Here is an 11770-nt window from a genome sequence, read left to right on the forward strand (position 1 = left end):
TTTTATTTTGTATTTCAAAAAAAATTGTAAAGAATCCATCTTTTGGTTTTAGGAAAAAATGATTTGCTCTTCAATATCTTTTTTATCTAGATGATTTTATATGGTTGTAAAATATGGGGTTGTAACGTTTACAGAGAAAATTAAAGAAAAAAATACAAAAACATTTTAAATAATAAACAATATTATAATTGTCCACTTGGGATAGCTCAAGTGGCGATGGTCGTGGAATGAAGTCTCACCGAACTAGAGATCTTGGGTTCGAATCTTGTACTACCTTCCCCCCATTGTGGGGTGAATAATGGACATGTAAAAATCGAAACGGGTGAATAATGGACATGTAAAAATCGAAAATGAGAGGGTCCTACCAAGCTTAACAAAAAAATAAACAATATTATAATTAAAATAAATACACTAATTCCTAACTTCCTTTTAGAGATGATTTTCCATTTGTTAAGAATAAGGTTATGATTAGGAGTTAATAATATAAGTATAAACTAACTCACATGAAGAGAGAGGGGATTCTTATCACAATTTCAAACATACGTAAAAGTCACTTAAAACTCATGAAACAGTGCAATAGAAATACTAATTCTTGAACTTCAAATATCTTTTTTTTTTTCTCAGTAAAACTAATTCTATTAAGAAGACATATAGTACAAAAGAAAGTTACAGCCAAGAGTAGCAAGAGCACAGGCAACTGGAAAGGATAGACTATCCACCTCAGCTCCTAGAAAAAGAGAAGAGAATAGAGCTGAACAGGGAGAAACTAGAAGAAACGAGGAGCAGAAAACAGAGCAGAGGATTCTACCCAACATGGGAAGAGTCAACTATTCTGCATTTTTTCCCTTTCTTTTTACCAACTTTGATCCAGTCAGTAGGGCACTGCTGAGCTGGCAAGATTTGCAAACTGAGCTGGGCTAACTGAGAGGTTTCCTTATCTGAATCCGACGAAGAGGATTCATGATTCCTTTTCTGAGAGATTGGCTGGATAGACAAATCCTCAAGCTCAGCTGAGGGCAGATCCTGTGCCAGCTCTGCTTCCACTTCTTCCTTAATCTCCTCCTCTTCATCCGAGCTGAAATCAAAATCGTCCATGGGGGGAGGGTCGTGAGGCTTCCAGCTTTTGGATTTCTGCTTAGGATTGGATTTCTTCTTTTGGGCAGGCATTGAGGGACAAGAGCTCTGAAGGTGCCCTGTGTGGTGGTAGTTGCGGCAGCGAAAGGCTGTATTCTCGTAATCCAAGGTCTGAGTCCAATGGAAGTCTCCAATTTTGAGATTGATTTGGTCAGGGAGACCTTTGCTCATGTCTATTTCTGCACAGATTCTAGTGAAGGTGTATAGGCCCTTTTCCCCTCTAGAAGTGTCGGTGTCTAGAAGGCGGCCTAGAGTATTTCCGATCCCTTGGAATACAGCAAAGTGCCATAGATGGGCCGGGATATTAGGAAGTATGACCCAGATTAGGAGCTTGGTGATGATTGCTGTAGAGGGATCGAAATCTGGCAACCAGGGGGTGAGGAATAAACCTGTTGAGCCCCAGAACCATGGCCCTGTAGTTAAAGCTCTTTGGTAGTCCTCTTCAAAGGCAAACACTACAATGAAGAAGCCCTTTGAGCATAACAGAACCTTACAGTTGTTGGTCCAATTTGAGTGAATCCATTGGTAGAGGTCTGCTGTGCGTGGCCATAGCCCATTGAACCTGCAAATAATGGCATGCTCTGCAAACTTTTGGGTTTGCTCATCCAGCGTTGGATGCATTATTTCAATGGAGGGGGTTTCCTCCAGTTTGTCCACCAGAAAAGGTTTGGGAGCCTGAACTGGTGGAGCTGTCTTCTCAGGCCTCTGGGCATGGACAACATCTTTATATGAAAACGCCTTAGCTGAGGATGACTGTCCTACAGCTCCCCCTCTCAAACGAAGGGTAAAAATAATGGAGGCATTTCTCTTGATGCTGTAAAAAGAGAGGGGATAGGGATCCTCAAGTTGTTTACCTTCGAGGAGAAGTCGTTGAGCTGCAGAGGGTATCCCCAGCTTGAGTTCCAGAGCATGCTTGAGGTCCTGCACTAGGTCCGAAGTGCTCACCCATTGAAGCAGAGTTTTGCCAGAGATGAGCCTGATTTGGATCTGAAACGAGGCAAAAAAATCAGAGTTCCTCTTTTCTCTGCAGATCTGAGACGAGAGGAGGCAGGAGCTTTGAAGGGCTTTCTCTTTCTGAACTTGCCGCAGGGGCTTGTGAAAAAATGATGTGAGAATCCCAGCGATGTCAAGTCTGTCATTGCCTTCCGTCCCATATAGCTTCCAGATGCTGCTTCCAGGCAGATCCAGGGCGCTGAAGGAATTCTGAAGATTGAAAGCAGAATATTGGCTGTTTTTGCGGAACAGAGGAGGTACTAATGGGGCAGAGCATCCTTCCAGAGCATAGAATGTCTTCCCAGGAGCCGCCGCCTGAGGAAAAGCGTGATTGGAATCTGCATGTTCGTCCTTAACCCTTGCGTCTGCAATCTGAAGGGGGCGGCGGGTGCTAGAAGCAGCAACCGAGGGCCGTGATCTGGCTGCCTTAATGTTCCAAACGAAACCAAAAAGAGTGAGGGGGGAGTTCAGAGGAGAAAGGAAGACATGTGGTTCAACATTGAAGATTGAAATCAGTGATCCACGGCGGCCGAAAAAAGGGAGGCGGCAGCAAGGCTGTTAGGGTTCATCGTTCGGCTCTCGCTCTTCGTCCCTTTGTGACTTCTTGAACTTCAAATATCAATATATTAATACTATTTAATTAAATTTAAAAAGAAATTAATGTGTTACAGTGAGATTGATAACAATAAAAGATAGTATTGTACTATTATACTACCGAAATCATAAGTTTAAATTATTTTTACATTATTGTTATTTGAAGAAGAAAACAAATATTATAAAATGAAAATAAATTTATATATATGTTTTTTAGATTATATGTGCCATGTTGAGTTCATAATGAATACATTTATATTTGCTATTTAGATGACTCTCATAAATCAAAATATGTTTATTTCATATATATATATATATATATATATAATTAACTTTAAAATAAAATAAAATAAAAAAATCTAAGAAGCAAAAATATATAAACTTTTTAAATTTAACAATATTGAAGTTTAAAAAATTGTTTTATATTGGATTGCACAATTAAATTTATTTTAAAATACAAAATTAAGTTCAAATTCATTTGGAGTAGCTCAATTGCCAATGGTTGTTGAAATGAAGTCTCACCAAACCAAAAATCTTGGGTTCAAATCTTATGTTATTGTGCTATCCCCGTATCAAAGTGAGAAGTTGAACATGATAAAAATATAGTCCTACAAAACTTTAAAAAAACAATATTAATTTTTAATTTATTTTGTTAAAAATATATAAATTTTATAAATTTAATAATAAATAAAATACAAATATTTCTATCCTTTTAAATACACCATTTATAGAAACCATATACACCATTTATATAAACATTATCTCTCTTTTTTCAAATTATTTTAATGTGATTAATTTTTATAATATTTAAATATAAAAAATAAAATAAACATAATAATTATATTTTTAAATTATTGAATCATAAAAACAACGAAATGAATTACATATCATCCAAAACTTAACCTCGCTGTTGACCTCCTTGTCATAGCCATCATCAAATAATCTCACTATAGGGTGACCTCACGGTCATCACCATCATCGCATAGGAAAGTGTATTGATATCAGAAGTGAACCTACCATGTTTTGAATTTCCCATAGAAAGTAATGTGTGTTCACACTTATTTTAAAAATGCTTTCAATATAAGGCCTTATTCGAGGTGGGGCTTCATTCCCATGGAAAATAGTGTTAGACATAATGAGCAATCCCACCCTATTTTGAACTGTGATTATCACAATTATAAACATTACCTCTTACTATTAAACTTTCATTCCCTTATCATGTATAATTGTTATTAAGAGTTGATTAATTTTAAAATGGGGTTGTGATATATTTTAAATCAACAATATAATACATGAATTAGTCGAGAAAGAAATTTAGACAGGTATTGCATTCCACTATGTCACGTTCTTTTATATAAATAAAAGGAGAAGGGGTTGAAAATGGCTTATTTTTATATGAATTTATATAAATTAAAAGAGAAGGGGTTGAAAATGGAGTTGTCTATAATGTGATTTTTTGGAGATTCCGGTGACGGAATCCGGCATAAGAAATTGAGATTAAATCTTGATTTGTTGCAGTTAAAATGGTTTTTTAACTGCATATTTGGATTCAGCACCCTGGAAAACCTTGGGACGCTTTGATTGTGCAGAAACTAGCTATCAAACTTGCGATTCCAATAAATTGCATATGAATTTTATACAGCGTATATTTTGTTGCCATTGTTGTATTATGAAGTATGAGGTAAAAGCATGGAATTTAATGTTTAAATTTTTCGTTGGTTGAGTTAATAATTTTTTTTATATTTTAGAAATAATTGTTTTTGTAATTTTAATTTAATTATCAATAATTATTTTGTGGACAGTAAGGTTTTAATTTCTAAAAAATATTCTAGAATCTTCATAATAGTATATAAAAATTAATACTCAAGACTTATTTCCAAAGTAGTTATTTCTTTTTTAATAGGCTAATTAAAATGATTAATTAAAAATTAATAATTGTTTAAAAAAATAATTAAAATAATTAAAAATTTGATTTAAAGTGCTTTATGGTTTTTTGGTCATGTGGTATTGAGAAGTTATGGTATTGTAATAAATCCTCTTTACATATTAAGAATCTCCATAGTAAAATGGGGGTAAGTATTTTGATGTTTATTATGAATCTTTTTTGCTCATAATTAAATTGATTAATTAAAAAATAATAATCAATTAAAAATAACAATAACCATCTACACTTTAATTTCATGTTTATGTTTTTTAGGAATAGTATTGTTCACCTTTGTTTTTCTCTATTTTAAAAGAAAAAGTTTTATCAACTAAGGCTTTCAATTTGGGTTTGAACCAATGCTAAGACATGCAAAGTGTAATATCAGTGTATATGAAGCCATACTCATTTGTATTCAACTTTGCATCATGTAAATAGAAAGATTTGAATTTTAATACGCACCTCATAAAAATAATGATTCAAACCCCATGTAAGCATATTTTAACAATATTTACTTTTGTAAAAGCTCAAGTATCCATAGAATCAATTAATTTGGAATGAAATATATTAAGATAGAGAAAATTCTTGTAAATAGTCATGGAATCAAATCATTCGAACCTGATATTTAATAGTTGTGTTCAATGTTTGTTAAAAAAAGTTAAGAAATTTATTTTAAATCTATCAGAGATGTCACAGATATACGAAAAGAAAAAGTGTGGGTAGAAATTCACTCGGGACAAGAGGTCTCTTTTCATAGACCCAAGAAAATGAAAAGTATTTTCTTTCTAATTCAAGTTATTTCCATATTGTCCATAGGCTCGTGTTAGCAATATCAAAGCCTAAATTCTTCTATCTTCTATCACGCTAGCTAAAACATCTAGCCTAAATTCTTTTGTCTTCTATCAAGCTAGCTAAAACATCTATGCCTAAATTATTCTATCTTCTATCACGCTAGCTAAAACATCTAGCATAAATTCTTTTGTTTTCTATCAGGCTAGCTAAAACATATATTCAACAACCTAAGTGACTATCAAATCTATTCAATAGCCTAAGTGACTATGAAAATTATATTGTGGAGCATGATGGAATTACAAGATCTATAGTTGTTGCAATATTCGGATATCTTGAAGTCATAAACATCATAAGGGTGCAATTTGCAAAGCACACAGATGCTTATAGAAAGAAAAACTGTGATAAGGTGTTGTTTGTTGCTAGAAATAACAAATAGATTACAGAACTAAAACAACCCTAAATCATATATGAAAGAATAAAAAATATGAAATTTTTTTGTGATACAAAGAAAGATTGACAAATTAAAACAACATAACAAACATCATAAAACTCTTTGTATATATACCCAAGAAGATAGGACTTTTTCTAGAAGAAAATTCAAAAACCCATAACAGGGACCTTTTCAAAGAAAACTCAAAACCCATAATGGTAAACTCATATCCAAAATAAGACTTTTTAGAAAAAACTCAAAAAACCATAATGGCATACTCATAGTATATCAATACATACTATCAATGGAGAATCTAATGTTTTGCAGTGATAATGACATTAACTGCAATTTAGCAAGGATAAAACCAAAAGCAAAATCTGCATCCAAATGGTTATGTGAGTAATTTAGATTCTAAAATTGTAAAGAGAGGGTTGTTGGACATAACTACCTCAATTAGTCATCTATTATACATGAATTTATTATACATGAATTTATTTGTTTGGGGAAGCTTCTTTTGTTTGTCATGTTGTTTTAAATATATGAACACAATATTATTATTTTTTATATCTTTAAAAGCATTATCTAAAATAAACAAATTCTTTTATATTCAAACATGAAAAGCGTTCATGCTTTAATTTCCTACTAAGGTATAAGGACTTGAATAAATTTTTGGTGGGTAGTAACCACTACTAAGTTTTCACATTTACACTTTTATTCCTACATGTTAGAGCATCGAAGAAAATATAAATATTGATAGCCACTAACTCCGGGTAGGTATATTTATTTCCAATTTGTTCCTATTTATTGTTGAATTAAATACTTATGGTGGATAGTAACCAATAGTAAATAGGTTATTAAATTTTTGGTGGGTAGTAACCACTACTAAGTTTGCACATTTAGACTTTTACTCCTACATGTTAGAGCATCTAAGAAAACATAAATAATGATAGCTAGTAACTCCGGGTACATATACTTATTTCCATCTTGTTCCTATTTATTGTTGAATTAAATACTTGCTTAAATTAGGTTATTTCTGTGAGTATTAGCTCTCTTCAAGGATTTTAATTTTAGGTGGTTTTCCTATGAAGCTTAAAATCATTGCACAAATATTTAAAAATATGGCATAAATATTGCAACTAGATCCATAAATTATGGAAAAAAAATAAGAGACAACTCTCCACATGGTACAAAGGTTGCAATAAGACCTTCAAAGTTTTTTAGATTTAAACATTACAACTTTTATTGGTCAATGCTAAACTAATGGTAGTTAACAAGATTGATTGCTAAAGTCCTACCTTAGCAGGAGCTAATAATGAGAATGCCAAAAATCTTAAAGAGATTTTTTTTCTTAAATAATCAATAAATGTTTCTTAACCTATAATATTTTTATATATAATCATTTTAAATTTTACTATAAGCTTTTCATTTTCCATTTACCATTTTCTCAATATTATAACTTTATAACTTATATTAAACTAAGAATAAATATTGATTCCAACCTACATAATTTTATTTATTTATTTTTCTCACCATTTAAAAAGAAATTTGATATTAAATAAATTTATAATATTTATTTTATGAATAGTTGACGCTTTTAGCGGTAACTAAAAAATTATTTTATTGATTTCATAATTTGAGGCAGAAAACAAAATTTAAAAATATAATTATTATATATTTAAATTTTATTGTAATTGTTATTTAAATGGAATTAAAGTGCAGAGAAGAACAGAAACATGAATCACTCATATTTGAAAAAATTAATTATAATTTTAATAATAAATTTTAAATTTTAAATATTAAAATTAATAAAATCTAAATAATTTTTTAAATCTAAAATTTAAAATCATAAATAAATATTTAAAATAATTTTTTTTTTTTTTTTAAATTAAACCATAATAAATTATATAAAAAAGTTGAAAATTGACATAATTACATTAAGAAAAACTATGAAATAAACCTCCATAAATAGCATCTCTTCACATTACAATTTTCTTAGGTAAATGAGCTAATGGCACATTTGAATATTAAGATTTTATTAAATTTAGCTTTATTATTAAATGTAGTTTAAATATATTTTGAGAAATAATTGCTAAATTTGTTTTATTAATTTAATTATAAACCATAAATAAAAAAATAAAAAATCTAATATAATTAATATATATTATTTTAAAAATAAACATATTTTATATAACATACCGATAACAACCTTTTGTCCAATTTTCTCTTTACCTTGTTTGATCTGATTTTGTCAATTTGTTCTTAGCTTATTTGTCAATGAGACTTTTTTTTTTTTTGACATGATTTAAAACTATAAAAAAAATGGACTCTGGTGAATATTAGAAAGTTGGGATTATCTTATGCTCAAATACACTTGCATTTTACCAGAATTCTCCAAACTATATTAAAATATAAAGTCTCAATGACTTTCAACTTTGGATTAAATAACTATATTTTAATACAAGTAATAATTGGAATGATCCCAAAATTATATTTAAATGTAAAGTCTTAATGTCTTTTAACTTTGATTTGAATAACCATGTTTTAATACAATTAATAATGGTTTCTCCATGATCCATCCCATTACATCCTAATTTTAATTAGAGTTTTCACTTCTTGTGAAATTTGATCCATTTAAATTCAAAATATTAGCAAATGGAATATCTAACTTTTTCTATTTACATAATGGACATCAATTTAAAAGAGGTTTAGATGAGATTATTTAGAATTTTAAAAAAAATTATATTTATTAATATTAAAATTATATTATAAAATTTTAATCAAATTAAATTTTTATTTTTTTTTCTAAAATTTTATAATTCAAATAAATTTAAAATATTGATTTTTATTTATTTTATTTTTAATTAATGTAAAAATTAAATTTATAAAATGTTTAATCAAATATTTAATCGAGTTGTTTTTAGTAAAATTTTTTGGAAGCTTTTCTAGTAGTTTTTTCGAGTTTAATTTTTCTAAAATCCAGGTGGAATTTATTGAAATAGCAAGCTTGATGGGTAACCCCTACACAATCGAAGTGCCCTAGGGGTTTTTCAAAGTGCTAAATCTATATATAGTGTAAAAAATAACACAATTCAAAATTTCACCTCAAATTTTTAGGCAAATTCAAATAACTAAAAATCCAAAAAATCACACTAAAAACAACTTCATATTCAATATATTAATTGTAAAAAACTTTCCAAATAAAAAATATATTTATAATTACCATATACATAAAAATTATAAATGTTAAAGAAATCCCATATTCCACTGCAAGAATATTCTAAAGGTTAGAAATCTCATATTCCAAAGTGAATAATTTCTTTTGTTGGTCTAATATATTTTTTTGACTTTAAGATGGGCCAAAATGAAATAAAGACAAAAGCAGCCAAACCCGAGGGAGGAGCAATTTAGCAATGTGAACAGCTTGAAAGCAAAGTCCGCGTTTCAAGCTTTGAAATTTGGTAGTTAACTAAATCTGCCCACCGCCAAGATCTCTAGAAAGGGTAAATGCTCTCTTCAATTTTATAAAGGTCAAGTGGGCCACTTGACGAGGAAATTAATCAATTTAAAAGATGCAAAATATAAAGGTCAAGTGGTCAAGTGGGCTACTTGAGGACGAAATTAATAAATTTAAAAGATGCAAAATATAAAGGTCAAGTGGGCCACTTGAGGACGAGATTAATGTATTAAAAAATGCAAATTCGGAAATTGATAAATTAAAAAAAGGCAAATTGTAAAGGGCAAATGGGCCACTTGAGGAAGAAATTAATAAATTAAAAAATGCAAATTAAAAGTAAAATGATGTCATGATGCAAACATGATATGTTATGTTATGCATGTGTGCTGAGCATGATGGATGTATGCATGTCGGTGCTTTACATTTTTGACGCCATTCTCCAACAATATGAACAGTAGCAGCGAAGATTTGAGAGAGAGGCTGAGCAACCCATCTGTAGGATTTCGCTCGGAGACTTTTCGGGGCGTTGCAGGATCGAAGTCGGTAAGGGTGAGAAGCCTGGCCATATAAGATTCCATTGTTGAATAGCATTTTGCTAAATTTATCTTGCTCCATCGCTTGGCCTGTTTGTTCGTCTGAGCCAAAAGAATCGGTTTTCTGATTGCAAAATAGTGATTTTACTAGCGATTGTGCAGGGGCAGATTCGAGTTCGAAACTCGGAAGCGGTATCTGTCTGTAATTTTGGGGGAGGGGCGAGGGCTAGCTGAGAAAATGATGTGTGAATCGCAGCCTCGGGAAGTCTGGAGATCGTCCCGGGATTTGATCTCCGTACCTTCTGACAAGGAGGAGCCGACCTCCAGAGTATCAAAGAAAATTAACAAGACTGGCGCCCTGCAGTATTTGCATTCCCAAGATGGAGGGGAAGACGGGAGGGAGCGCATGAGGTGTTCATCGGTGGTTGTCCAGCGAGTCGAGGCGCCGGTGAGCGTTGTCTGGTCACTGGTTCGACGCTTCGATGAGCCCCAAATTTACAAGCACTTTGTCCGCAAGTGCTCCATGCGAGGTGAGGGGGATCTGGAGGTAAAGGTCGGCTGCCTCAGAGAGGTTCAAGTCGTCTCTGGTCTCCCTGCGGCCACCAGCACCGAGAGGCTCGACATTCTGGATGAGGAGCAGCATATTCTGAGCTTCAGCATCGTTGGGGGAGATCACAGGCTGAGCAATTATCGATCCATTACCAATCTGCAAGAAACGGTCATAAATGGAAAACCTGGAACCATTGTGATCGAATCCTACGTGGTGGATGTGCCAAATGGGAATACCAATGAGGAGACATGTTTATTCGTGGACACCATCGTTAAATCCAATCTGCAGTCCCTGGCTCACGTCTCCAAGCACTTGAGCGCACAGCGTTGCTGAGCGCAGGATCGAATCTCATGCCACAATGATCAAGCTTCGTTTTTTCCCTCTTTTTTGTGTTTCTGCTTTTGTTGGCTATACAGTTTGAGAATTTGTACAAAGGCAGTACCGATTGAAACTTGCAGAGGCATTCGTGATGTTTATTAATATCTGATTCTTTTGACGGATTTCGGTGGGTTTTTCAAGCTTCGAGATTAAGTTTCTTCAGGCATTGATGCAGTACCAGGTTTTTCTGTGCCTGAGGCTTTGAGGCTGTGAAAGACAAAAGAGGGATGCAACTATCTCCGCTCTCTGCTCGGCAAACACCATAGTTTTATCATCACAATGTCCATATGTCATATGTAGGATTGGGCTTGCAATCTTTTCTTTCTAGACAATATTGCAGGATGGGAACTTTTTTGAGTGTGATTTTCCCAAACAGACACTTCTTGGAATTTTATTGTATGGAAATCGATCTCATGGCTGCTCTGTTGTGGCTGCACACTTTATCAACTCTTATACAATTCCTCCAATTTTATTTTCGTTTTCCATTTCAAATGGTTCATTGTGTTTAATCAGGTATCTGAGTTTTGTGCTACAAAATTTACAGCGGTCAAATGGGTCATTGTGTTTAATCAAATTGCATAGGCTTGTGTTAAAGAATTTCAGTGTTAAAAGGGTTCGAGGTTGGATCTAAATTTTTAACAGAGTGAAGGGAATTCAGATGAATCTGATCATATTGAGACTGATCTCTTCCGTTAATTTTTTCAAATTCAAAGGATGAATATGGGTAGATCTTGAGAAATAAATTGTCTTTAAATGATTATTTAAATTTTAAAATATAGAAAAAACTAGTAAATAGATAAACCTAAATTTTAAAATTTAGAAAGAACTAGTAAATAGATAAATCTAATTTTATTTTAATTTATGTAAGGATATTGTAGGAATGGAATTTTGATTATGGAAGCTTGTTTTCACAAAAATTAAGCATGTTAATAAATGAATAAATTTAATATATATTTTTTTTTCTAAATTTAATAAGAACTTTGTGTGAGAA

The 11770-nt window shown here is 31.9% G+C and overlaps 1 pseudogene across 2 annotated transcripts; it reads left to right on the top strand.

Annotated features, from left to right (window-relative positions):
* The first annotated feature begins 9724 nt into the window (after window positions 1–9724).
* On the top strand, window positions 9725–11271 carry LOC149193596 (abscisic acid receptor PYL12 pseudogene; annotated as a pseudogene). 2 transcript variants are annotated; one of them, XR_016254462.1, is made up of 2 exons: window positions 9725–9867; window positions 10014–11271. The product of XR_016254462.1 is annotated as an abscisic acid receptor PYL12 pseudogene, transcript variant X1 (transcript). The 2 variants fall into 2 exon arrangements; XR_016254463.1 differs by having other exon boundaries at window positions 9843–9861.
* The last annotated feature ends 499 nt before the right edge of the window (window positions 11272–11770 follow it).

This window comes from Pinus tabuliformis, chromosome 2_2, assembly GCF_031772625.1.
Source record: "Pinus tabuliformis cultivar Carrire ecotype Pingquan chromosome 2_2, CPIR1, whole genome shotgun sequence".
In the NCBI taxonomy this organism is placed as follows: domain Eukaryota; kingdom Viridiplantae; phylum Streptophyta; class Pinopsida; order Pinales; family Pinaceae; genus Pinus; species Pinus tabuliformis.